Source organism: Hippocampus guttulatus, chromosome 18 (assembly GCF_054856545.1).
Source record: "Hippocampus guttulatus isolate MCC_2025c chromosome 18, RoL_Hgut_1.0, whole genome shotgun sequence".
Taxonomy (NCBI): Eukaryota; Metazoa; Chordata; class Actinopteri; order Syngnathiformes; family Syngnathidae; genus Hippocampus; species Hippocampus guttulatus.
The window spans coordinates 793,658-817,153 of NC_141278.1; the positions used below are offsets into that span (position 1 = coordinate 793,658).

Genomic DNA, 23,496 nt, shown 5'->3' on the forward strand with positions numbered 1-23,496 from the left:
CCGTCAAGCCGTCACGCCGGGACACGATGTACCCTTCCTGATATTTGGGACCGCTTCCACAAGGGATTGAGAGGATATACAAGATACTGTCCAACACTCGGACATTCCTTTTCGTTTTAAAGTCGAAGCAATGCAACGGGCGGACTGTCTTCGCACTGCACTTAGTGTCACACTTTCGATCCCGGCAAACGGCTCCTCAAACAGTGGACCGCGACGTCTTTTTTCGAGTGTCGAATTGGAGCGATCCGATGTATATCAGCCCCGTTTGAACGGATTTAAAAAGTGCTCCTCGAAGCAGCAGATAGAGAATGTAAATATTTCATCTTCACTGCAGTCGGCCACGACGTGAAGCCGTGTTTCGACTGCTTTCCGTCTTTAGTTTCCTTGTATGTGCGATCTTATGAGAGCGCTACTTATCTTGCAACATTTGCTCACAGATGTCATCTGTCGAACAAACAACAACGTATTTTATCGTTGTGAATATTTCATCGTTTGGTGGTGGCTGTTGCTTTAACAGTGGGTTGTTGTTTTTTTTTGTTTTTTTTTTGTGCGCGTCAGCAAGCAATAGCTGTGATTCTTTGGAGCTCGACTATTAAAAGACACCAAGTGTGTAAATTATGAATGGAGGCTAAAAACTGAGCCAAAATGGGAGTTGCGCACGCATGCTGCGGTTGTTTTGAGTTTTATGCAGCCAAAACGTACACTGGCACAAGCTTGTGTTTTCATAATTCCCCCAGCATGCCATTTATGCCTTTTATTACAGACGTGTGAGGGGCACACAGGGTTGTGTCATCATATTTGTGCAACAAAATGCTTTGGGGGGCATGGAGGAGGGGGGGGGGGGTGACACATCACTGATGATTTCTGCTACATATTTGTCCGGTTTTGTGTACTCTCTCATATGCAAGCAGACGAGGGAATAGCAGCATTGGCCTTGGCCTTTTACTGTTTGCGGTGCTTATTGGAGCATGCCGTCTATGGCATGACCCAGCTCTCAAAGCAAAGATTCCATTTAGTTAAGAGCCTGTACAAGACCTGTCTTGGGGCTAAAACACAATGTGGCAAATACGGAAGGGGGGGGAAGAAAAACCTAAAGGGACAGTTGGAGAGTCATCGAGGAGCTTCAAATGGAGACAAGGGCGGTTAATTGGTTGTGCGCGAGGGCTGGCTTTTTGAAAGGCGGGTAGAACTTTACCACACCGCCCCTAAAACCTTTTTTTCATTCTTGGGCTGTGTACACGCGCTCAACCAATTCCGTCTGGATTGCTCCGGTAGTGTCGCTTGTTTGGTCAAGCGTGGGCGCCACTATCAGGGCCCTGACGCGCGCCAAACTCAATCTAACCAAACGAGTTTTCTCTATCAAGCACTTCAAAAACAACCACAGCTGAAAGAAGGCGCCGTGCATGAATATTAAAATTCAACGTACAATGTGAGACGTGATATCATTCAACGAGAAAGACACTAAAACAAGGGCGGAATGCAATGCAATGAGTCCATTTGCTTTTGAAAGTCCTGCTCGCCGCACGCCACCATGCTAAGCAATCTCATCTTGATTCAATTGTTGTACTATATGATGGTAATCTTCAGCCTTCCTCCGCCGGCGCAGCCCTCGGAGGGCGATGGGTGTTTTCCGCCGCTATGAAATTGCGAACGCGTCTCCTCGAGGGCGAGCTCAAACGTCATCGCTAGTGTCGGGCTTGGATTTAATTCACGGCCTCCCTCTGCCCACCTGGTGGCGGTGGAGTGCGACGGGGCTTCGTAAATCATCCGGCATTAAAGTTCAATTAGGATCTCGCAGCCGAGTATTCCGTCATTTGATTTTATGTTTCTACGACGATTCATTTTTCACCCTGCCTTTTTTTTTTTTTTTTTTTGGTCAAAAGGATTATTAGTGTTCAACGGTTAATTGCGTTCATCTACGGCAGTGATCGGATCAATATGCGAGGAGCCACGGCCGGCTGATAAATCCATAAAACCGAGCTCGCTTTGCGCGCGTTCACGTGGCCTCCGACGAGTCATGACGGATGGCGCGGCACACCGTGGCCTGCGCTCGGCTTCGGATGCTCTTAAACGCGCGGGGGGGCGGGGGGGGGGGGGAGATCTGGAGGGATGCCGTGGAGGCGGCGAGCAAGATATACGAGCGGTGGGCCGGCCCCGGGTGATGGATCCTCACGAAAAGGGGGGCGAGCGCAACGGCACTGATGGACGCAGGAGACCCGTTCGGCGCGCGGCGCCGGCCGCCGGGGGCGCCCGGCGACGCCGCCATCCGTCTGCGTCAGACAAAGGAAATGATTTTCCTCGAAGATCATCGAAAAGTTCAACCCGGAGCTGAAGATAAGGCGGGGTCGGGTCACGCGGCGACGGAGAAGGATCCCTTCTGAGCGGCGAGCGGGAAAAAACAAATGCGCAAAGTCGAAGCGCCGCCTTGCATGCCAGAGTAAAGGGCAGCGGCGGAGTGGATGGAAAGAGAAGGTGGCAGTAAGAAAGAGCACCATGGAATGGATTGGGGAGCCGCGAGGGAGTTCTGTACCCGCCGGCGCCATCGTAATTGTCACATTTGATCAGGGAGGGAAGTGCGCTTAGCTTCGTGGACCGCTGCTTCTTTTTTACAAAACTCCCACCCTAGCCAGGATCCACTAGACCGCGCATTTGTCTCACGCAAATAGCCGCATACGGCCGGAAATTATACTTGGCGGCCACGGACGCAACTGCACACAAGCGCGGCCGTATGTAAGTTCCGTTTAGTTCAAAAAGCAGAACAACACTGAATTTGAAGTCCAAGTCAACATGTTTATCGTGAAGCTTTTTTTTTTTTCTTCTCCACACCATCTGCAAAGGAAAAAAAAATAATAAAACAAACAAAACACGTTTCTGATGAGCATCTTCGCCTTCCACTTTCACCGCGCTTCCTATAGCGTCCGTACAGGAGGAGGAGGAGGAGGAAGCCCCCCTCCGGCTACGGCAGATGTCGGCTAATCGGGTCAAGGGGCTCCTCCGACTTGCGCCGCTGCATGTGACGTGCGTACGCGTGTTGTAGGCGCGTCGCGGCGCGTGGACAATAAGAACGGCCGACCTAGCTGCTTCCTGAAGCATGCGGGGTCAGCGCTGCTTCCTGCGATATATCGCCCAAGTTATTGCCCGGATGTAGAGGGAGAGATTGCTCTCACGGTTTCATCGATTACTTCCCGTTACTTACTTACTTGATGGAACGCAATTGTTTTATCTTGCGCGTAGTCACGCAAACGTCTGAAAGTCAAATTCCTGAGAGCTATCCGTGGTGCTGATATCACGCCACGCGAGTGCAACAACGCGTTCTTATTTTTCCATCGTACCCAATGGAGTGATTTCCACAGCAACTGCAGGGTAGAGCCAGATTGCCATTCATCATAATGAATTGGCACCCCGTGACCTTTTTTTCGCTGGCGTACACTCGACCTCATTCTTTTTCCAAGTGTTATACAACGGAGTCCGCACACCCAAAGTTCATAGTGGGGGAACCTCGGAACACCTTTGACAATGTGATGATTATTTGTCTGTCTGAGGCGAGTGGAAAAACGGTCACTTTGGAAGCACGCGGCAATTCCGCGGCGCCGTTATGCCGACGAGTTGACGCGCGAGGATGCGAACGAGTCGGCTCTGAAGGATGTTTGCGTTCCGCGGGTGAGATGAGCCACGACACGTGCGAGCGTTATCGAGAAGTCGCTTTGCTTTTTGCAATGGAGCGCGCCGCGCCACCTTCAAGTCTTTCGATTGGCCGTTGATCATGTCGACACAGATTGACGATGGGCAAAAAAAAAAAGGTTTTCTGGTGTTGTCACGAATGCCTGCTTTTACATCTTTGCTTCGCGGAAAGAATTTTGAATCGGAATTTTCAGAGCAGAAGGATGCCTTTTGTAAATCGTGCGGGTAGATATCTTCGATGGACAAACCAGCGCCAAGTACTCCTCCCCATGAGATCGTTTGACGTGTTTTGTTGTGAGCAATATTGCATTTGCTGTAGTCGTGACTTTCATTCCGATGCGCATTCTGAAGCAAATCGGGTGTGAGAATGTGCGACCTCGGGTTTGAATGTAGTTCGAGTTGTGATCGTGAGCGCGTTGAGCAATACGTGCGCATTTTGTTCCATGACTGTGGACGGTCTTCTCAGATGCTGTGATTCAGCATTTTTGTAAAGTGCGCCCGCAGACGTGAAGACTCACGCCGCAAGCGGGGACGAGTTGGAGTGGGCGGCATACGAATGGGGGGGGTCTTCCGCGGACGCGCCTGACGCTTTCCCGGTGGTGGGCAGCGGGGCCGCGCATCTTTCCTCCGCTTGAGAAGCGACTGCAGAGGAGGCAGATGCCGACTGAGATCCGCTGCCTGTGGATTGTCTCTCCGAATAGCACCGCGTACGTTATCGCCCCCCCCCCCCCCCACACCCACCCACCCACCCCGGTATGACTGCGTGGATCAAGTCGAGAGGGGACGCGAAGGGGGGGTCGTTCGAATCTTTTTAGGCTTTTTTGGCGTCAGATCTGGAGGTCCCCTGGACTTGGAATACCGGGCACTGGTCGGAAGGAAAAAAAAAAAAAAAGCTCCTACTTGGCTGCTGCACCTTGTCTCTTTGCTTTGGAATATACACGCACCAAACCATGGAGATTATATGACACGGATTTTCTTTTTTTTTCGAACAACCGACGCAACGACGGTGGCCCCTTTCTCCTCTTTTGTTTTTCTTTCCTTTCCCCTTCCGTGTTGATTTCTTTTTTTTTTTGTGTGTGCTTTCCTTTCGACTCATGATTACTTTATGATTTAGCGCCCCGATTCCTTGTTTTTCGCTTTGTTTCCTTTTCATTTCCTGATCATTATTTATGTTATTCTACTTACGGGATGCCGGCCAAGAACATTAGCGTGGAAAAGATTCCGGAGCTGCATTCGGAATGAATGAATGAATGAATGAGTGATCGTCTGTCTCGCTCTCCGCACCTGAGACGTGCCATGGATGAGAAACTTCATTTGGATCCGCGGAACCGATCGGGGATGAGTCGTTACATCAAATAACTACTTCTGACAACGATCAGGTAAACCCATATCGCACTGACATTTTTAAGGACCCCCCCCCCCCCCAAAAAAAAAAATGTCTCTTGACGCATGCTTCTTCGGGCAAATCGATTGATATTATCCTTGACGTGGTGATGACGATGAGCCTGTAAAGTAACCCCCCCCCCCACCCCACCACCCCACCACCCCCACATTGGACGAGATTCTCAGACCTGGAGCCCGAGTGGGCAGCGATGTGCTGCGAGTTCGAAAAGAGAACAATTCATGCGGATTGCGGTGCATTTTTAAGCACACTGCACGCGAGCGGAGTTGGGCGACCGAATGCCGCAGCCACACTGTGACAAACAGCTCCACTCATCGGCCGCTTCTTTAGGCACACATGAGCTCAAAAGCAAAAAAAGCAAAAAAAGCTTCTATTCTCAGATTCGGCCGACACCGTCGACGACGTGGTCGTTTGGCGTCATTTCGAATGTGGCGGTTGGAGTTTGCAGTCGTGCGCAACTGCACGGGCACGTTTCTAATACTTCAGCTCGCCCCCCCCCCCCGCCCCACGCCTTAAAAAAAAAATAAACACATTAAAAAAAGCAGCATATTAAAAACACCTCCCACCGTCATGCAGTGCAATTATGAACACGAATCACCAAATATGCGCTTGTGTAAACGACATCGCTTTGATTTTCGCAGCGACTGCTGTAGCTACAGTGTCAAATGATGCAGCCGTGCCTAATAAAGTGTCCGGTGCCGCTTCATAGCCACTAACTTTGTGCAGTGACTGCAAGACAAATCCAAGACGCGCGCACGCGCGAGCCTCTGTGAATCACATTAAGAAAAGGGAAATGGAAAACAACATCCAGAACTCGATGCAACGGGCTCGCCTGTCAGAGTGATGAAAAATAAGCACCGTGGCTCTCATCTCCACAGCAGCCGCGCAGAATGCTAAACGGACGCTACAATTTTCGCATGTGGATCGATGGGGTGACGGGCGGGTTAAACCACACCGCGGGAAGGCCCTTGGGAGAAAAGGGATCCCTTCACACGAGTACGGAGGTCTGCTTTGCCTTCAGGCGCCTGGTGTCAGTGCTGCAATTTCGCTGTTGCTGATTCTACTGCTCCTTGCCACCATCTCTGCTGCAATTGTTTTCAAAAACTGATTTTGTTTTGAACGGTTACTGAGACACACACACACACACACACACACACACACGCTTAGATCTCCTGGCAAGCAGGTGTTTCGGTGAGGCTGAAGCTGGATGGTGAGCGGCCACTGCAATTGCCCTTCTCTTATCTCTCTGTCATGCAACAGAGGCTGATTCAAATCATCCCAATGAGCCACTTGAGCGTCTTTTTTTCAGCAAGCCAAGGCCATACCTAAAGAACTATATTTCACTCTCAGATCAGCTGCAGGACGTCATGTGCATGCAACAACAGGTGGTGCTATTACCCTGAAATGAATGCATCAGAAAACTGAAGAAAGTCAGCTCTTGGAAAAAAAAAAAAAAAGTTAATCAACAGCATTGGTTCCTTGCGCCAAGTTGTTTTATTTATACAGCGTGGCCGATAGGAAGTTTCGTTTCCGTTTAGAACAAACAATGTTGGTTAACAGGCACATGGTGTCATTGCACCCCAATCCTGTAGGTGGCAATATTGTGGCTCAAGTGGTTGACCACTGCAAAACAACTGAGTGAAAAGTCGTGCACATTTGCTGTGGGCTAAAGTTAAAGTTCAAGGTTTTGTTATTATTATTATTTTCTTGTATTGTTTGTTGAACCACAAATGTCTACACGGGCATGTAAATTTCAACCACCGAAAGCAACTTACTGCAATTGAGTGGGAAAACAAAGAAGAAGAAGAAAAACCAACAACAATCTTGCCTCTATCCCCACTAGGAGCAAACTTTTATTCAAGATAGAGTGAATGATCTCATTTATTTTTATTTCTTTTGGGCTGCCGCTGAGAACTAATGGAGCCGGCGGGGCCGTGTCCCCTTTTAGCGGTGATGAGCAACCCGGGGATGATGGCTGATGACTGCGAGAGGGCTGATTCTTAACCCCGCTGAGTAGAGGACAAACAGCAGTCAGGGACAATGTTTTCGTCACGCCGTTCAGTCAATGTGAACCCACCATTTCCCATCTGTCGCGTGACGTGATTGGAGTTTTGTGAACATATCCCCGGCCGCCATCTTTTGGTGGCTCCGTTTGGGCCTGCCAGGGATGAGTGAGGCATGGTACTGCATTTGTCAGGTGAGGATTTCAGTTTTGACACTCGGGGTGAGGGGGGGGGGGGGGGCGACGACGACTCCCCCCTTTACATCTCGGCTTCATTTCGATTGCGCTGAAGCAGTGGCGGCCAATTGTCTCGGATGAGCCTCCTTATGTGGATCTGTTTGGCTACGGCTTGGACTTCCTGATCCTCACCAGGGCCACTGTCCAAAATGAGATCCATTGGCATCCAACCGCCGCGCATTCGAGCAGGAGCGATTGCATTTCGTACATAGCGTTGCAGTTTTGCATTTCCAATGCGACTTTTGTATTTAATACGGAGCATTGATTCATTTCACGGGAATACTGCGTAAAAGTCAACTCCCTCATGGTCCTTATAGAAGGATTTGCTAGTTATGTGTGTGGCTAGCTGATTTAAGTGTTCCCGTTGACTTTGTACGACTGAAGCCAACAAGGGGCTGCGGTCGGGATAAGTCAACGCGTGAAGTGATTTTCCTTGCGTTGGGGCACAAAGAAGTGTGCTGCAGCTCTTCTGCGCAAGTGACGTCTACAAGCCGGAAAACCAATCTGAGCAATTGTGATGAACAATGTTGCCGCGAGACAGTAAACACCTTTACTTCGGTATTCAAGTTCACTAATGAATTGCAAATGATTTGTTAACGTTTCAATCCATAACATTGCAGTTAACAGCCAGACTGTAGTGCCTTGTTGTTTTTCATGACGTAGGCTCCCTGAGGCGTTTATGCCCCACCATTTTTATTTTTTTGGGTGTCATTTGTTCCTTTTATCTATTGTTTGATGTTATTGCTATTCTGTTTACTCTTGCCTGTAGTCGCCCCTTTGAGAATCATCTGCAAATGTAAAGTGCCTTATAAATAAAATCTATGACTATTTATATAGCGCACGCTCAACTCAGTGTACTTCGGATAATACTCAACTCAATTGTATTTCTAGAGCACTTTAAAACAACCGCTGCTGTATACAAAGTGCCGTGCATGGAGGAAAAATAATTCCTACAACAACCAACAATAAAACGATACATTATGAACAAAGACAGTAGAAAGCACAAAAACAGTCAAATTAAAAATCAAGTCTGGAGCCCAGTCAAAACGTTTTAAGGCGAGTTTTAAAGATGGGCGGCAAGGGGGCTTGCCGAATGTTCAGCGGAACATCATTCCAAAGGGAGGGACCGGCAACGGAAAGGGCTCGATCCCCCCTGAGCCGGCGCTCAGTTCTCGCTATCTCCAATAGTGTCTGGCCCGCAGGCGTGAAGTAACCGGGCAGGTGCGGAGGAACCCGGAGAGAGTTGGGGCGAGACCATTTAAAGATTTGAAAAAACAAAACAAAAGCAATAATAGGATCTCTCCAATATATTGGGAGCCAGGGAAGGGATGCCAGAGTAGTACTGGTGCGCTCCCTCTTACGGGGACCTGTCAAGACGGGAGCAGCAGTATTCTGGACCAACTGGAGTCGCTTCATGGAGGACCGGCTGAACCCAAGGTCAAGTGCATGACAGTAATCCAGCCGAGATGTGACAAAGGCATGAACTGACTGTTTCAAAGTGCTCTTGAGAAAGGAGAGCCTTGACTTTAGCCGGCTGCCGAAGGTGAAAGAAGCCGGATTTAACAACCGCACCAATTTACCGTTCAGACATTTCAAAGCATTGACGGGAAATTACGGTACAGTCGAATAAGTGCAATTCTCGTACCGACGCGACTGTGTGTCAAATGTGGCAGTTCATTTTGAGGAAAGGGACTGAAATGTTACATACCAAGAGCCGGCGATGCAATGCGCAAGGTGAAATTGGATAAAGTGACAACGTGTTATGACATCGCTATCACAGAATCATCGGCGGGCGCGCTGCAGCTTCAGACGCAAACGGCAGCGTGACGCGTATCAGCCCGAGATGTATGAAAACCACCCAATGCTTTGGCGCTTTTATAAGGCCTGTAAATGAGATACTAATAGCATCTTCAATATCCGCCCGCATGTCACAGGCTAATGCCGGCACTCCCCCCTCCTCGAGGCCCCACCAACACCGCTGTCTCATAGGCACATACGATCATCTGTCCGCCCGTTGCACATCTTATTTTTCAACTCCGTAAATGGGAGCGCACTAAAACAGGAAACATTAAATGCGGCGAACGAGCAAAGTCCCACTGCCGGCGTTGAAGCGGGTGCATGAGCTCATTTCCGAGGGGCTTCTCAATGAGCCAGCGGCGCCGCTAAAGCCCGGCTTGATGAATCATTCGGAAAAAGGGCGGACATCTGTGTCAATCTTCGCGGGGAAAGGCGTCTTCTTTATCCTCAGCGGCGCGCACGGCGCTCGCCCACTTTGTATGCTTGCCACGCTCCATTTGGAGTCACAGATGCCTCTGTCGCCGGGGCGGGACCCGTGCGAGGTGGCCTCGGGCGGCCCTGTCGATATTTGCAGGGGGCGCCTGTTTGGGTTTGCGCTCGTCTATCGGCGTGACCGGGCTCGGGTGAGGCTAAGGCTAAAAATCATCCTCCAGAAGCAAAAGCCAGCCTACGGAACCGCTGTCTATAATTCATGAAGGCCTTTTGGCAACGACCGTGACAGGATACGTTTCATTGGGAGTTGGCCGGAAGCAGGACTGGCAAAGACACAAGTCAATGAATTGTCCAGAAACACATTGGTCATTTACTTCTTTAATTCATCAAAGGCAGAGGTGAATCGTTTTTTTTTTCATTTTTCTTTTTGGTTTGTTTGTTTCCCCCGTAAAACAAAAACAGACGAGCTTTATTTTTTTTTTCGCCCTTTTAGCCAAGTAAGGAATTTTCCAAGGCAGTGACTCTGCAATTTGTCTGTGCTCAGTAATTGTCGCAAGCCAAAGATTTCTGCCTGTCACGCTATATTCATCATAGAAGCCCCCAGGGAGGGATTGGAAAAACAAGAGTTGACGCACTCTATTGATCCAAAAAGTTTGAAACTCTGACTTTATAGTGTCGGTTAATTCAGGCGGGCAGTAGCTTCTGCTGTCGTTTTTTTTTTTTTTTTTTTAATCTTCCTCTTCTATGCCACTCCATTGACAAGCTGTGCTTATTTTGAAATTTGAATTTCAGAAGCACTTCAGTGTTATCATCATTTGCAATCTTCTAATGCCGGGCCAAAGCAACAGATGGCGCGCTAATCCTGAACTGTCATTTTTCGATAGAAGCTCAAAGTCGAACCGTCTACAACGCGATGTGTGTTTGTCTCTGCTTAGTATTTGGGCCTAAAATGTTGCCGTTGTCGACGTGAATAAGACACTAACGCAGTATTATATTGGTTTCGTGTCCCAACATATGGCTTGAAGAGACGCTCAGAACATGATATCCTTTGAGTTTGAGTTGTTGGGCCAACATGAGCTTTGTCACTCAAAAGCAAAGTGCATCCATCTGTGCAACTTACGGTACCTTCACAACAGTCTGATTTCTCTTGCAATGATTTCCATACAACTACGCTTGCATAACATTCTTCTCATACCGTACGAGCATCACCCCATCAACTGAACTCCGCAACGGTTCAATCCCCGGGTCGTTTCCCATTTTGTACGAATTAAGCTCGACAATGAAGCCGAACCGCAGGGATCGGCCGTCGCGACGCTCTCCAACCCTCGTGACGCCCCTGAGGACAATTCCAAGGTCATCTGCTGGTTTACGACACGACCCGCACGTGCGCATGACATACAAAAACTTCATTCTCCTGCTCGGAGAATGGCGCGTCGACCTCCATCGCAAAGGAGAGGGTCGATCTGAATGAAGAGCTCCCACACGGAGGTTACTCGTCACGCCCGGAGGTCGAAAATGTCAAGATAGCATCAACGGCCAGCCGCGTCGTTATCCGCGTTCGCTCTTTGTACTTTATTCGTTTAGCGGCGGTATAGTGGATGAGACCGCGTGCGCCTTTGAGGATCTGGCCATTGTGTTGAGTCGCTCTCCATGTCGTCTGGCTCGTCAAAGCTTCTCGCTGTGCGCTTTTTTTTTTGGAATTATTGAGTGTTAACCTGCTGAAGTGGTCTCGCAACACGCCAGGTATGTATGGTCTGACTGTGTGGAGTTGCCATGGAGACCATTTGCGGCCCCTCCGTGGCACGCACCGTTGAGCTCTGTGTGCAGTTCGATACTATGCCACATGACAATCTCAAATTCACATCCTCCTCTCTTTCAGGAATTTGGCTGTTTCATTGTAATAATAATAATAATCCATAATAAGACATTTCATTGATAAGCGCCTTCCAAAACACTCAAGGACACCTTACAATCCGGAGCTCTCGGTTCCCTTACGCGCGTGGTGGTATTTCACGCAGGCGGCACACCGGGGTCATTTCCAGCAATGTTGGCACGACAGCGAGAAGGTTATTGGTTTGTGGGTGGTGGGCAAGACAAAGGTTAATTGGCAACGCTGAGCCGTAGGCGTGAATGAGCGCCCTTGTCTGGTTCCGTGTCAGCCCCGCCATTGATTTTACGTCCGTCCTACGCGTACCCCATCTTCCCCCCCACCCCCCATGCGTCGGCTGAGATGGATCTGGCCAGACCCTGCCGAGGACAGGCGGAAAGTGGAATGGGCCAACGTCGGAGACAACGGCTCGCAACAGCTCGCGAAGCTAACGAGTGGTCTCTTTTGGGGCGGACTCTGAAGCTGCGCAAGGGACAGCGCATGTTTGCGTGATATTCCTCCCAAAAATATCGGCATCGCCACTATTGGCCGTGACATCGTGTGGCTCCTCTGCTACCTTCACATCAATTACGCAGGAGGATGAAATGGGAGAGCCGCTTTGGCCGACGGGGTAATCAACCTTAGCCCCGGACTTCAGGGATGTATTATTTACCACCCCTCGGGTTCAAAGAGTGAGTAGAGACCTTATAACGTAGCGGCGCATGTGGCACATCGCAATACGGTGCCCGCAGCGTACGTGTTGACGTGAATCGTCAGCGTATTACGACGGGGGCCTGCTCTCATGGGCTTAAAATAACGTGCGACAATTGTAGCAATCTGGCTGAGTGGCAACATTTGCCCAGGGAGAATTTGTTTACAGTAAATGAGGGCTGCAAGAGAATCGAATTGTATTTTGGGGCCCGATTCAAAGCTGAATCTTGGTGACGCCCGCTAAATACTTGGCCCAAAGTGCTCCCAGTTATCCAACAGAGCCTAGTTTGAATTGTTAATCGCTCTCATTTTCTCTGCTCAAATAATGATGAGTCCCCTTTGGGTTCTGCAGAATTCCCATTTGCTCAAAAATGTCTTGTCTGGAACTTCAACAACGTGCGGGATAAATACTGGTGCAGCGCCACAAAACGCCGGGCGTCCCATTTAGATCACGTTTCTTCCATCGATTGTCGGCAAAATGCAAAGCTTGCAGAAAATGATCACATAACTCGTATTTTAGCTTTCAGTCATCCCACGCGTTTTCTTAATTTACAGCAAAGCGCAGTCGACAGCAAGAGTGCAGTACTTCAAATGGCTGAACCTTGACACTGAATATCTCCCGAAAGGTCACCATACAAGTACAATCAAGTCGACATGAGAAACCTCACGTATGCTTAGTGATGGGAAAGAAAAATCCTTCGTCAGTCTTACGTTCAGATTTTAGCGCTTGGGGGTGTGAACGCATTTTTTAATTACCCTCGCGGTTCCGCATCTCTTAGGCGTACCCTCTCCTCTCAACAGGGCATCGGCCCCTCTCTCCCGAAACCAATTTCAGGCGCTGATCCGAAATCTGGCATGCTCGGTAGGGACCCCGAAGAGAAGTGCACCTCATGGAAAAGCGGCCGTGCGCCTTCAAGGAATACACCAGCACCCCCCCCCCCCTCCCCTGCCCTCGTGTAATCAGATGCTGTCAATCTCGCGCTCACAAATGGGACTGTCAGCGTTACTCGAGAACCGGGCTAATGGGAACTATCTTGGTGTTCGCGAACCCTTTCAGCGGGAGAGCAAAATGAACTACCCAAGCAAGGAAATTGTACTGATTAAAATGTATTTTCCAATTCAATCGTTGCGACCGGGGCACTTGAGATTCCTTTTTTTTTCATGGCCATCAAGCACTGAAAAAGTCAAGATTTGAGTCATCATTTGCAAATAAAATGTAGCACATTTTCTCCAAAGTAGATTTGAATCAGATTGATGTGAATCATTTGAGCCGGAGATGAAGGGAGGTGATGGCGGTTCACATTTTTTTGAAGCGTAACATGGGTTGGCAATGTTATTTACGGGAATTATGAAAGGCCATGTAAAGCGAAAAATAAATGTCTTGTAAATGTAACACGCCGCAAGGAAGCGTGTCGGTCACGGCCGCCAAATTTGAGCCATGAAAAAGAACCGCGAGCCGGATGGAGCTTCACGAGTAAAAAAAAAATCAGGCAATTGGGTGCGTCCAGTTGGACATGTTGAATCGTGACAATCTATCACGCGTAGAGCTTCCGCTGGCTGGAATATATCCCGGCGGATCGCCACGGGGGCCGTCCATGCCAGGACCAGAGCCACAAACCGCCGGCTAGCTCCCAAGCTCACATAGGCCGAGTTTCAACATTATTTGTGTCGATCGATCAGCACATTATTGTCCTTGACACATTTTCCCCGATACATGGGTAGCACTAAGCATCAGGCAGGAAGATCAATGTTTGTATATCGGTACTAAAAGATATGTCCATCTTGCTACAAATACCGTACCTAAAAATATCGTCATTTGAACTATTTTAAATCATTCTTATCTCACAAATAACCCTTTTTTTTTTGGTTTCGTTCACTCATTTTGTGTTCTCCGTGTCACCCATTTTTGGCCTTAATTGTGAACGCGAGTAATATCATCAGTCTAAACCCCGCAGAAGTTAAATGAGCCTTAACTTGATCCTCGAAAATCTGCCAAAAAGCAACGCTTCCGCTCCCACCCGAGTGCCGTTTACTCACAAACACGGCGCACTCAGCGACTCACGCCCTCTCATGTTCTATTTCGGGGCGTTAGGCCGCTGAGCAAGGCCGACCGGCTCAAATCCATAGCCGTCTTCCTCTCTCGCGTCCTCGATGCTTTGCACTCATTTGCGACAGCAGTTAGGCATGCTAGGATGATTGCGAAAGCCACGCCTACGACAAGCCACCCCGGCCTGTGAGAAATGGACACGGTGGAAAGACACGGAGGCTGGGGGGGGGGGGGGGGGGGGGAGGGGTTTGATCCACCACACATCATGGCGTGACGCCGGATGGGAGGATCTCGACACACCTCTGGCTCGCTTCAGAAAATCAATTCATGGGTGGATGGATGGATAGACGCGGTGGTTTCTTCACATTTTCCGGAGGTGTCAGCGTCTCACGCTTCCTTCTTTAGGGGCCTCGAAGGAACCAGAGTGAGGCGTCTTGTCGCATACGTGAACAAACAACCGCGAGCAGCTTTGTCTCGTTCACAAGTGTCCCCATATAAGTTGCTTCCGTTTTTGGTTCCCACAGATGCCACATTCGGAGTGTGCAAAATCTCCAATGAAACAGGGGAAAAAAACCCAGACCTTTTTAATCCCGCTCATTGATTATATCTTTCACCCCCGCGGCATCAGGGAAAATCCATTAGTATTCGAAGCAAAATGTGCGGCACGCAGAACGATTTGTGTTTGTGGGATGTCAGATGCCTTTGTTTTCCCTCTTTTGTTTCCCTCCAGCTCGCCGCCCTTGCTTTGGCGGTGGTTTTGAATGCGAGTGCGTCGGCTGCGCTGGCATTAATTTCTGGAAATTGTGACGCGAAGCCACAACGTGTTATTAGCAGAGCCAGTGCCATCCCAAACAACGGAACATGTGCAGTCGACCGGGCCAGCGAGCAACCACACAAAGTACACGCATCTTGTTGCTCTGATATGGTCCGTCACTTCTGTCCCGCTCGGCTTTCATTTGAAATGTCCTAATAATCAATGCGTGCTACTTCTCGTCGAGCAGATCCGCTGCTATGGTTACAGGCTGCCTTTTGAAAATGTGTTCAAGTCATTCATGAGCCGACTCCAGCTGACTTTCCGTTTAATTACCAGAAGCTACGATATGTGATGGCTTAACGACACGAGCGAAGCATGGCATCCAATCAAGGCTCAGCTCTCGATACTGTCGACTGAACTCCGATTGGCACGTTCTCTACCGCCCATTGAGTTTGTCCCCTTTGAAGAAGTGGACGTGAAGAGCTTTTCCGGCCTTCATTCACGGCGACCGTGTCTTATTCTCGCCATACGATACCTAATGAATCATGAAACGTCGGTTGCAGTTCTGATCGGAATTGGATTGATGGGGCCTTTTCTTCCCCTTCTGTTGTCAGCCAATTTCACACTTTTTGTGGATCCCTCTAAGGCTCCAATTAGTCTGCGAAATCCCCACCCCCCACCCCCCCTTTGAAAGTATAAACAGAACTATCCATCTAATATGATGCCTATATACACAGACGCACACAGTCAAACCTTCTGACAACACATCTCGAGGGACATAGCGAATCTGTACGTTATAACGCTAGTTCATGGTAAGCATTTCCAACGAGATGGCCGCCAACTATGATGTCAAAATACAGTCTGAAGAATTATAGATGTAAAAACATGAGCATGTAATACAGAATAACTATGTCAATTACGTGAATACCTAATGAAGAATAAAAATGATGACTTGTGTCGATATTGTTGAATCGGCTGTGAAGAGTCCTTGCAAGTAAGCGTACGAGGTAAAGCCGTGGCACTTTTTTGCAGTTTAACCACTGTAATTAGGAAAAAAATAAAAAATAAACGGAAATATCAGAGGGCCAGCTACAAAAATGTATCTTTGGTCCATGCAGCATTAACACGTAACCAGATGCAAAGTGTTTGTCGGCCATTGCGCGCCGTCATGTCACACCCGCCCAGCTCACATGACAGGCGGCGCTTGTTTGTACTTCAACGGCGACGAATCCAAAAGAGCGCGCTTACCGCGCATTGTTGCTCGGTGCGGGTAATGCGGCCGAGCGAATCTTACTTGAGATAGCAATAGACGCATTTTCATTATTTCTGCCGTCGACACTCCAGCGCATATCAGCAGTGCTGTCAGTTGGCTTGGAGACGTATCGCGCATGTTAAAACAAAAACAAAGATTGCGTTTTTCAGATATGCTCTCTGTTGTCTTGCTCTGTGTGACAAGGCTCGAATTTGGGTCTGGAATGATAGCGGGGCTCTGCAGGAGTGAACATACCAATGCGAGTCAGTGCAACTGTCAAGGGCTTAGAGGGGAAAGGAAGTAGCCCCTCCCATTGCCTGTATGCATTTGTGCCGTTATTCGAGATTAACGTTTTTATGAGCCCTGCTGGAATTAGCGTTAGTGACGGTTTTAGTGACAAATTCCAGTGTCAGCTCTGCCAGTCCCCCCCCCCGCCTACAGAATATGAGATGACTTAATATCACAGCGAGCCACCCCGAGGCGCTGCCTGGCTAGCGAATCACCTCGGTGGGTTTAGTACATTGGTCACATTTGGCCTGCTTGCTATTCAGACTAGTTTTGCGCTTCTTGATGTCGATTTTCTATTCCATTAATACAATTGTCCCTTGATTAGGATGTTAGTATGCACAGGACACATTCTTAGAAAACACACACACACACAAACAACCCAAAGGTGTTTTAGTTGAATTGAGCTGGCTGATTATTTTGGAAGCTTATCAGCTAAAGCGCAAATGTCGAACTCAAGGCCCAGAGTGGCAGACCCGGCCTACCACACAAGTTTGGTTTTTTTCCAATATAAATTCCGGTATTAGAGCGCTTTGGTTTATCTCCAGCAAAGAGCCAAGTTGGAGCGACGTCACGACGAAAAGGGCAATAACTCCCCACACCGAAAATGACTTTGAAACCTGTGAATAAACCATACATATAAAACATAAGGATGAATAATATCGCACACTTCTGCATAGTAATTCCCTCTTAATTTACCGACATACGGTTTTGGTCTACCCTGCTGGAAGTGATCCCATTTGCGTGTTCCGTCTGCACTGCACTCAGCAGTACCGGAGATGAAGTTTGGGAGCGCTAGTTATTTACCGTGCAGAATAGATTTCCGACTCTCCATTTAGAGCCATTAGGCTACATACTTGAGTAATATTTTACCCCACTCCGGTTTTTTAGTTTTTTTTTTCTTTCAGATGATCTAATTAATTACCTTTGTTCATCACGAAGGAGCTAAATGTCAGCAAATCTCGCCGTACTTCTCGTGCCTTCAATCATAGGCTCGGGCAGAGACGATCTCCGTGAGAGTATAATAGCCGATGATGAGGCTGGGGCTTATCGCCACCAATGTACAACAATTTAGCCGTCTATTATAAATATAAATGGAGGGCTACTGCGGGATTAATGCGCAAAGCAGCTCCTGTAATCTTCAGACTACAGAGCTGTGCTTTTAGCGGGGAGGTGGGGGGGAACATGTTTTTTTTTTTTCAAGGAATTCAAAGCCTAAACCCAACCTGAATAACTTGTTTGATCACTGGCCCTGAAAACGAATCACAAAGAATTAACAAGCAAATTGCCAGCCCTTCAAAGGTTTCAAGTCTTGTCAGAAACTAATTTTGCTCAGTTACTGCAACAGACACGGTCTTCGTGTTTTTTGTGGCATTGCCTTAGGAGCAAGCTCGGAAAGGAGCGGCAAACCATGTTTAACACGAGGCCGTTTTTAAATGACACAATTTAGGTTCTATACATTTTGGCCTGTTTCTTTTCTGTAACAATATCAGGTTATGGAAAGGCACTGCGGCTAAAATTGCGTAATTCCATCAAACTGCAGTTCATCATATGTAAGAACACTCAATTGAGTCGAACGCCCAATGGCGAACGCCAACCAAAGCGGTGCTCATTCGTCGCGATGTATGTTGCCTTCCGACAAACACAAATACTGGTAATACCTCAACTCTCAACTCAACGGTATTTCGAGAGCACTTGAAAACAACCGCTGTTCCGTACAAAGTGCTGTACAATGAGCAAAGATTATTCAGACAACAACAGACCATAAAACACATTAAAATCGAAGGCAGTAGAAAGCACAAAAAGAGTCAAATTAAAAATCAAAGGATGAGACACAACCCGTTTAATCACGTGTGCAATTCGCATCAGACGCTACGATTTTGAAGGACCCGCAAGCTAACGTGTGCGAAGCAAAAGCAGTATTTTCATGGATGTCCTCTCAAACATGTCCCCCAGCCTAATTGTTCTGTCAGAACTCCGCTTGGCTGTGTTCCACGTCATTGCCGCTCGCCGTTTGTCATTTAATCAATTGTCCTTTGCTCCAATAAAGCGCACATGACTAAATGGCAAGCCGCCGCCCGAGCAAGTCGGAGCCGAGAATTAAAAGGAGTGCGGATGTAATAGACGGCGCAGTTCGGCGTCTCGGCAAACTCCAACCGCCATCAGAATCTGTGATAAGTGAAATCTTTAGTACCTTCAAAAAGGCGGAGTTGAATTTTCTGAAAATATTTTTCTGTAAAATGTCCTCTATTTGTAGTTCCCTTCACGCAGATGCCGGCAGGCTCGTGCGAATACCAGACGACGGGTTGCGCCGGGTTGGGTCCGCGATTAGGCGCAGAGCAACCCGAGCCCCATTCAAGCTATGTCGGTGGATGTCACTTTACAGCTTGTCCTGACTGAGCAAACGGGGCGGTATGAGCGAGATGAGAGGGTAGATATTTGATTAGCCTCTCAAGTGAGGGATGCGCCATTAATCCCTCCTCTAACTAATCCCCTCGCCTCTTGGAGAATGCTCGCTGCCCACGGGCCCAGAGTCTCCTAAGTCTTTAATGCCGAGCCACCGGTCACACTTTGGGGCTTGGTTTTAATTCATCCAGTCCGCCGCTTACGGCTGTACAATCTTAGCATCCGGCTACGCTTCTCCTTTGAATGCTCGAAAAACCAAAATATTTCCACATTCAGGAGACACCCAATTCTCCCAAACGATGCTGATGAAATTTAAATCTGAGCACATCTAAAGGTGGTATATTAAATCTACTTTGAAACGCTTGGCCGCCTTGTGGCCGCTCCGGTTTGATGTATTGGCGATGCCTCCTAAAATATACAATTTTGGTTGATTTAAATTCCCCTCACTTTTCGCAGTATATGAATATGGAGAAATCTGCTTTCGATGTGAATTTGAGAAAGCCAAACTGCAGCCCTCCGTCAAACGTCTACTCATCACTGACGACGGCGATCAATAATCTATAGCAATCCCATAACATTCGCCTGAATTGTATCTAGGAACAGTACCTTTGGTTGAGGAGAAAATAAAGGCTTTACTTTATTGACCAAAAAAAAAAGGGAGAATTCGAGCGCAGTCCTCCCAGAGTCCTGAGCTCCTTAAACAATAAGAAAACGCAGTCGGAGATACGGTGCGGCACTTGCCTTTTTGTGTCTTTATGGCTGTGAGGAACGAACGCTTTAAAGATTTTTTATTTTTATTTTTTAATGGTGCAATATTACAAGCCCATATGACGGTACAGAGTTTCAGTGGTTTGCATGCATACTCGCGGTCTTCCACAGCCTTTGGTAAAAGTGGCAACAGACTGTGCAACATTTCAGCAGATCATTTTTGTGGACTATCCATCATCATTGTTTGCCAATATGGACGGAACCTGTTGCCGTGCAATAGCTGCACCAAATTCCTTCAAACTTCCAAAAAATACTCAAGTTAAAGCAAACAAACAAAAGCAACTATGACCATCATAGTTTTTTTTTTTTGTTTTGGTACATCGCCAAGATGTGTCCATGAGTGGAATGGTGCCAAGAATGTACAGTATCATAAATACAGCGTGTCGGTCACATTTGCACTTTTTACTCCCACTCGCTCTTGTAATCGGATTCTACATATTCGCCTCCTGCATTAGGAAGTACATTTTGGTGTTCATGGATTGCTTTGGTCTTTTTTTTTTTTTCTCTCGCGCATTAGTCGACAATGAGCGAGAGCAAGCGCTTCTTTGGTTGCCAATAAGCTTAAGGTACTTTTTGCTTACTTTTTTTTTTTTTTGGACTCATTTGAATATCTGCAGCTCTGAATTTATGACCTCACCACTCATCTGGCTCGTAACCAGCATCAAATCGATGATTGTGAGAGTCATTGATCGTTTTGCTAATCACACTCAAATTGTGAGCATTTCTCCATCATTGACGGGCAGATCAGCCGTAATGCGAAATGAATGATACCGCTGAATGTGGCGCATGTGTATCAAGCATATGTCAGTGTTGAAAACTGGGAACAAAGCGATCATGGCTGCCGATGACGAGGGTTAAAGGTGGTTTAAAAATGTCTGTTGTTTTAATGAACACGTAGGCCTACGATGCTACTGTATTTGAACGTCGGTGATGAAAATGATCCTCAAAGCGCTGAGTTTCTAACATATGTCCGACGACTCCTTTTACATTTGGCATGGCCACATTTGCCAGACTGCTTTTTTTTCCATCCCGACTGTGTGGTGGAAATTAAAAAAAAGACCTAGTCTTAAATAAATACAATACAGCTGTTGTGGTCCTTGGATTGCCGGGGGACTGTTTGAATGAACACAAGTGTAACGTCCGCTACAGTGAATGTACGTGGTACTTAAGTGGCTCAGCTTTCAGTGCCTGCAGCCCTCTGCATTGACGCGCAGGCAGTGTGTTTACCTACATTTTAACTGCAACTGATCTGACTATATGGCTGCTCAATGTTGTGCCGGATAGCTACTTCCCATCTCCTCTTCTCAGAGAGGAAAAGTTCACCGTATTCATCTTTTGCGACGTCTTGCTTTGAAGTTTGAAGAGGAGAGACAAAGTATCCGACTTTGCAATAGTTTTTCCGCGGCGCTTTTGAAGAATGAAGAATGCGTTTCAAGTTTTATGGCGTGCAAGCTCAGAGAGGCGAAAAACTCACTCGCTTTCCTTGACCTGTGCGCTAGTGAACGCAAAGTTCTGCTGAGCTTTCACTACCTCAACTCCACTTAACTGTATTTACAGAACACTTTCAAATCACCGCCGCCGTACATGGAGCGGAGAATAATTCAAACAACAAAAAACAACAAAACACAAAATTCACAACAAAGACAGTAGAAAGCACAAAGGCAGTCCAACTCCAGGTCTCATGCCGAGTCAAAAGCCAAAGAATAAAAACGAGTTTTAAAGATGGGGAGCGAGCGAGCTTGCCGAACGTTCATTCCAAAGAGAGGGAGCGTCAACGGAAAGGGCTCCATCCCCCTCTGAGCCTCCGCTTAGTTCTCAGTATCTCGAATAGTGTCTGATCCACAAACCCGAGGCACGGAGCTCAGAGAGGTAAGGTCAAGATTGGAAACCAAATGATAGGATCTGCAAAAGAACTCTACAATGTATCGGGAGCCAGTGAAGGGACGCCAGAACAGCAGTTATGCGCTCCCCCTTACGCGTGCCAGTCAAGAGGCGAGCGGCGGCATTCTGGACCAACTGGAGATGCCTGATGGAGGATTGGCCGACTCCAAAATAAAGCGCATAACAGTAAACCTGTACTTTGTGTCAATCGACACTCTGCTTCAATCCTCCCACCTTTTGGATGAGACAAAAAATAATAATTAACTTTTATGGAATGAGGCAGAAACAAACAATCACTACGATGCCTTTTTATGTGCTTGTATGCATTTGTGTGTGTGTGTGTGAGAGAGAGATATATGCCACACGATCCCAATGCCATGGGAGATTATTGACTTTCGAGTGTAGTCTCTCGGAGGGAAGTCGTATATGATCTTGAGCGTCTGTTTGCCTTCCCGCCGACACGCTCGAATTTTTGCTGCATTAACGTAGCTATTAATGTCACGGCTCGGGGCGGGCGTTGGTGTGGTAAATTTACGGTATGATGTACTTCCATGTGCCTGCAACGTGCGCCTGTTCGTGGATGTGCGGCTGATGCGAGTCGGGGTTGGGGGTTGGGGGCGGGGCAAAGTGAGATTTCGTAACCCCTGGGAAGTTGCAGATTTTAATACACTTGCATGTTTCATCTTTTTTATAAGCACCAAAATATCCAAAGGGCATCCAAACATTTGTGAGGAAGGGGAGTGAATTGCCGCAGTGAGGGATGATGGGAACTAAATATCACTGGCCCTCCAGGGGAGAATTCCGTCCACCTGGGGATGTCAAGGTCTTTCGATTGAGTCAAGATGCTGCTTCGAAAAGCCATTTTCGACGGGTGAAATAGGAGGTGTTCAGAGAGCCTTTTCCAACTGACAAGTCTCACCCAGTGCGGGCCGAGGGGACGAATCAAGATGAAAGGAAGCGGGCCCAAGAGAGGATCGGAAAGGAGCAAAGCAGAGCCAGGGCATGAAATCCACCACGAGCTTCTCGACGACATCGGCGTTTGGAATAGGAAACTGCAGGATGACGAAAGCCAACGCATTTGGGAAGAAAAATCACTCGGTCGGATCAATTCTTTTTTTCTCCATTGAGCAGAAATCGATATTGCCTGGCCAGGTCGCAAAAAATTCGCAATGTGGTGGCAACACAAAAACGCTACAACTGTTGAAAATGGAATGGGGCGCCTTTGGCATCCAGGTTCGTACTCCGCGGCGTGCTCTCCCGAGTGCCACGTTGTTTCTCATCTTTTCCTCGCCTCTCCCTAACCTCCTCATTTATTTTATCGCAGTGCAGTGTGCAAAAATGGTAACTTGGAAGCCGGGGAAAAGGAGGACCTTCCAGCCAGAGACATCAATAGCTTCCTTTTAATTCCGAGAAACTCTCTCCTCCACCCTCTTTCTTCTTTCTCGCCGCGTCTTTTCCCCCGGCTGCTAATAAAGGCAAATTGGCATGAAAGCGGGCGACCTCTCCCCCTCAAAGGCTTTCTCCTTCTTCGGCAGGAGGGGCTTTGCATTTAAACAAAGCTGCGTGCGGATTTAAAATATGTTTATCCAACATCAAGCTCCCTTTTGAACTCACGTTTTTTTCCATTTAATACGATTTCTTGAGATGCGCATCCGCTCTGATAAGAGAGGCCTTTGTATTTGCTTTTCTCAAAGCTTCTTCCTCACACTTTTCTTGAATCTCCAAGGCATATTGAATGTGACGCTTTTTTCCTCTTGAACTCGCCTCATCGTCGACTTGTCTGTCGCTTGTGCCCGACTGCAACTGCGACTGTTCCTTTTGAACGTGCTCAGACAGATTTTTGAACTTGCAACGATCCCGCTTCCCTCCCCGCCCCTGTCGTTCTTGCGTCACCAACTTTCAAGCGGGCCGCTTCAGAAGACCCGCCAGGGCAGGGGAGGAAGGCACCTGTCACTTGCGTTCTCCTGCACTTCA

General features: G+C 47.9%; 1 protein-coding gene across 21 annotated transcripts in view; it reads left to right on the plus strand.

The window, feature by feature from the left end:
- Positions 1-4,001: 4,001 nt before the first annotated feature.
- Positions 4,002-23,496, plus strand: part of adgrb2 (adhesion G protein-coupled receptor B2) — a 99,827-nt gene continuing 80,332 nt past the window's right edge. For 9 of the 21 annotated variants that reach the window (XR_015103633.1, XR_015103640.1, XR_015103641.1 and 6 more), the window contains exon 1: positions 4,007-5,060. The gene's annotated coding sequence lies outside the window, so the exon portion shown is untranslated. Of the gene's footprint in view, positions 5,061-23,496 lie in introns of all 21 variants that reach the window. The other 12 variants (XM_086136091.1, XM_086136090.1, XM_086136096.1 and 9 more) reach the window with 8 other exon arrangements.